Source organism: Dipodomys spectabilis, unplaced genomic scaffold, assembly GCF_019054845.1.
Source record: "Dipodomys spectabilis isolate Male_0828 unplaced genomic scaffold, ASM1905484v1 ptg000129l, whole genome shotgun sequence".
NCBI lineage: Eukaryota > Metazoa > Chordata > Mammalia > Rodentia > Heteromyidae > Dipodomys > Dipodomys spectabilis.
Window position 1 is genome coordinate 1,678,607 of NW_024870806.1, and position 5,149 is coordinate 1,683,755.

Here is a 5,149-nt window from a genome sequence, read left to right on the forward strand (position 1 = left end):
AATCTCAGTGTGATGAATGTATCTCCTTCTATGCTGATCTTTCATACCTGATCTTTGCTTTCTAAAAATCTGTCTTTCTGTATTTATCTATGAACATTTCCTGATACTATATACACCTACAAAGATGAAAGAGGATGCTAATGTAAGAGTCCCATAGCTCATGAGTCATTAATGTAACAAAGTATTGTAAATATTGCTACCTTAATTATTCTGAAAAGCAGCAATGTCACATCATTTGGTTCATATTTCCATTCTTTGTCTACATAGTGACATTAAGTGCACATAAATGCAAATATGACCCGGGTGCTGGTGGCTCATGCCTGTAATCCTAGTTACTCAGGAGGTTGAGTCCAGAGGTTGTGGTTCAAAGCCAGCCTGGTCAGGAAAGTCCATGAAACACTTATCTTCAATTAACCCCCAAAACCCGGAAGTGGTGCTGTAGCTAAATTAGTAGAGTGCTCAAGCTGTGCTGAAGAGCTGAGAGACAGTGGCCAGGATCAATGTTCAATCCCCACAACCAACAAAAAAGTGCAAATATAGGTTTAAGTTTCCCCCAAAGTAATGATGAAGTCAATAGTAATCTTGCCAAATGATTTAGTAGTGCACCTACTTTTGCTGAGTTATTTGTTATGGCTTCTTTGCTAAACATATTCTCTTTTTTAAAAATTGTCACATATTAGCTTTATAATAAACTTCATCTAATATTTCTTGGTTGAAAAGAGAAGTCCATACAGTTGATGTCACTTAGCTTTCTTACTGTCTTAGTTCAAAGCCAACCCAGGCAAGAGAGTCTGTCAAACACTTATCTGTAATTAAACACCAAAAAATCCAGAAGTGGAGTTTTGGCTCAAGCAGTGGAGTAATAGGTTTGGGCCAGGTGTGAAAGAAAGACAACTGTTCAGGGACAGGGGCCAGTCTCTAAGTTCAAGTCCCAGAACCAGCACAAACTAAACAAACAAGCAAACAAAACAAACCCTGAGTATTTTTTTGGGACTCTCCTTAAAATAGTAGCGGTCTGAGAAGAGGCTGCTTTTGCTGATCATACTCACTGGATCCTGATATTTTGGAATCCTTATTGCTATGGAAAACTCAAGACCAGACTAAAGGAATTGATAACTGATTCCTGCAACAAGAGAATCATCTCAGGAGTGAAACATCCATCCATAAGACGCCTTAAAACCTCCATATCTTTGCTTCTTTGCAGTAGAACACTTTTAAAACAAAGTTACTTCCTTTTGTTCTATGCTGGCCTTCAAATGCATATTGTTTCCTTTTGCAATACTCTCAACCAGAAGTTTACAGACAAGTTTTATATGAGTAAAGGACACACCCAAAAATCAGGGACAGATTTTCCTTCCAGCCTTGGATTCTTTTCTTGTACAGTAAAAAGGAAAGTAATAGTTAACTTGAACTTTATCATTTCTCAATGTTCAATTCCTCTCCTGGGATCAGTTTCCACATCCAGTAACAGTTACTTCCACTTACTTCCATTAACAATCTATGGTGCTGCTCCAGAAAAAAATGAATGTTTTCTGGCTTCATTGAAATAGCACAAAGACACTTTTGCACATGAGGTAACACGTGTTTCAGAGACAACTTAGTAAAGAGAAATGCAATTTAAATTGCTTATAAATACATTATCCATGAGAATATTTTGTTCAAACTTCTTATGTGCTCTGTAAATTAAGGTGAATTTTAAATGGGAAGAAGGTTCTCAGATCATTTTTTGTGAGTCTATATGCTGTGCATTAATTTCCCAAGTGTACATGAGTTAACAGTAGGAGAAACTATAGCAATTATAGGAGAAAAAGAAGTTCTGTGTTTATGTATAAGTGTTCAATACAATATAGAAGACTCTACAAATAAGAAAACATTGAAACAATAAAGCCAAGTCCAGTATGTAGATTTATAGGAGTGATATAGAGAAAGCATTACTCCTAAGTGGAACAAGAAGCATGAGGCCACTCCCTTTCTAAATCACGCTTGCTAATCATGTAAATGTGCAAAAAGGAGAATGGAAGAATGATTCTGTTTCCAATGCAAGTCACATATGGGAGAATAGACTTAATTGGAAAAAAAGAGTCTATCCTGAGGGAACAGGAATTATACTAGCAATGAACCTGGTGGCTAAGATCACATTTCTTTTTCTTTCCTTTTCTTATATTCCTTTTTATTGTTGTTGTTTTTCGTGTCACTTGAAATATGGGACAGGGCGCTGTCCCTCTGAAACGCAGCTCAAGGCTAGTGCTCTTCCACTTGAGCCACAGTGCCACTTCCAGTTTTCTGGTAATTATTGGAGAAAAGAGTCTCCAGGACTTTCCTACCCGTGCTGGCTTTAAACCCCAATCCTCAGATCTCACAACAACTTGGTTTATGATCACATTTCTAAAAGTGTACACTCAGGATATGTAATGTATATGTCCATCTATCTTTATATGAATTCTTGAGTTAAAAATCTGGGCTACATGATAGACTTTACACTCACAAAAGTGTTTGAAGTTTAAAAGTTGATACTCCTGGAAAAATAAAACCTAAGAATGTAAAGGAGTCTGGGAAGTTCAATTTGCATCCAGCTTGGACAATATAGGCTTTGAGACACTACCTATAATTAACCAGCCAAAAGCTGGGATACCAGTCACGAGCAAGATTGCTGAATTACAGCTTTAGGTTTTTGCATACATACATACAAACATACACATACACACAGAGGCATTTATAGGTGCATACAAAAATATACAAATGAAACAACTCTCAGAATATGTAGGAAAGTTAGAAAACAATAGAAAATAGGTCCTGAGTAAGACTAGAATCAAGTGATAATTTTTAATATTAGAAAGCCTTCAAGTGAACTTTCCCCCAGAAGTTGAGAATATTACACAGGTAGGGACCAGAGATAGTAAGAAAGTCAAGCAACCATTATTAACCGGATATGATACATGGTGGAATGAAACAGGGAAGCCTGCAGGTGCATCTGAAAATGTTCATATCCCGTGTCAAATGTTAAACCATCTTTGAAAATAGTACATAGACAGTCTCAGCAGTCAGTCTAGTGGATAAGATTATAGGAGAAGTTCAGATTTGCTAATCTGTTTCTAGATAAAATAAAACAAACTATGTCAGGGCAATGTGATACAAGCCTGGAATTCTAGCACTCATGCAGGAGATTAGAGAGTAGAATTACCTAACGATATCTTCCCTGGACCAGGTAGAATAATTTTGTCTCAGTAAAAAAAACCATCAACAAAAAACGAATGCACAGTTGGAAGTTTGGCCTAATTTTGTCATTATGTTTTGAGAAGTCAAGTTCCTATTGAATGCAACTCATACATATCCTCACTTGTTTTTTAAATGCTCTCATCATTACAGAACATTCCTAGATGCAAAATAGCTCATGATTCCCATCCAAAAACTTGCAGAAGTAAGTAAGCCTCATTCTGTTGGATTCCAAATAAATGTTGAAGGATTACAAACGCTTAAGTCTGGAGAAATAGCAAAGTTCGTCTAATGTAGGACTCTGTAGACCTTGTTAAATTAGAATTTAGATTCAAAATATATTTTTTGGTTTTGTTTGTAATTTCATATTCTATAGGATACTACAAAATTCTTTTTAAGTAGACGGATTATTTGAAAAATTCACAAAAGATTCTGGCATTCTATTTGCCTAGATATTATTTCAAGAGAGTTATAATTAGAACATAGTTAATAGATAATTCGCACAGTTCATGTATACCATGTTAATATGAATGATCTAGACAGAGTTGCCAAGAAATGGATGACATTAATTTATACATTTAGAAAAACCAATTTTTTAAGGGTTTGGTTTAATATGGTATGAAGAGAATAATTGTGTGACATCTGCTTTCTTCTCCCTATATGTACCACAGGAAGCCATTTCCTTATTTACGTTCCTCTGTATACATGGAGAAAAATGCTATGTTTGGGGTTTGTTTTCAATTTTGTTTTTGTTTTATTGATTCGTCCTAGAGCTTGAACTCTTGGCCTGGATAGGGTCTCTGAGCCTGTTTATGCTCAAGGCTCATGCCCTACCACTTCAACCTCAGTGCCACTTGAGTCTGGCTTTTGTGGAGAAGTTTTTGGAGATAAGATTCTAAGAAACCTTCCTGCCTGGGTGAGCTTTGAATCATAATTTTCCTCTCTTAGCATAGTGAATATCTATGATAACTTAAAAGTATAAATATAAATAATATTTGCAAGTGTTCTCATGTCAAGAATACCAGTGGAGGAAAAATGATGCAGCTCAGTTTATGGTGGTGTTCTTTTCAGAACAAGGAGGGTGTCACATTAGCAGAGGTGTAGTATTTTTTCAAAATAGAGATAAGGTATTCATGATGTGAATTAAGGAATTTTAAGGTGTCCCTTACAAGTTGGAAACTGTTGGGCTAGTATGACTTTATGGCATAAATCTTGGGATTGATGGTCATAGACATAATAGCTTACTCTTATAAAAAATTGCTTACTCTTGAATAATTAATTATTACACATGCTTCACAGTTTTTTCCTCTATCAGAATGTGGCTATTTTTCTATTTACTTCTCAATCTGTAACACCCCATTGGAAACTGCATCTATTGCAGAATTACATAACATGCAAACAGGTACTGTTTTGAATCTCTTAGGTATGTTGAGAATTTAAAAATGAGTAGTTATTAGTCATAGGAATTTTGAAGAACACATATATTCTGTCCTCTTAAAAACTTACTTACTTTTAAAAGTTATGGGTTTCCATAGCATTAAACTGTTTTCATTTTTAGAATGAGAAAATACTAAATTTATTCTTTTTCGAAAAATTTGGCAAGTATATTGTGAAAATATTGGATAACATGCAAGTTGATTACCCTCTGATAAAGAAGGGGTAATTAATTCAAATTAGATGCCAAATAGTATTGATTTTTAAAATGTTACTACATAAAGAATATTATTTACTGTGCCAATACAGTGAAATTATATTTTATGCAGCTTATTTTTTTCAATTTTATTATAAAAAAGATGTACAGTGGGGTTACAATAATTGTAAGGTATTAAATCATAACTTTTCAAACTTGGTAACACTCCCTCATTTTTCTCACAGTTTTCCTTCACCCCTTCACCGCTCACAAGTTATGAAGTACATTTCCAAAATATTTTCTTGT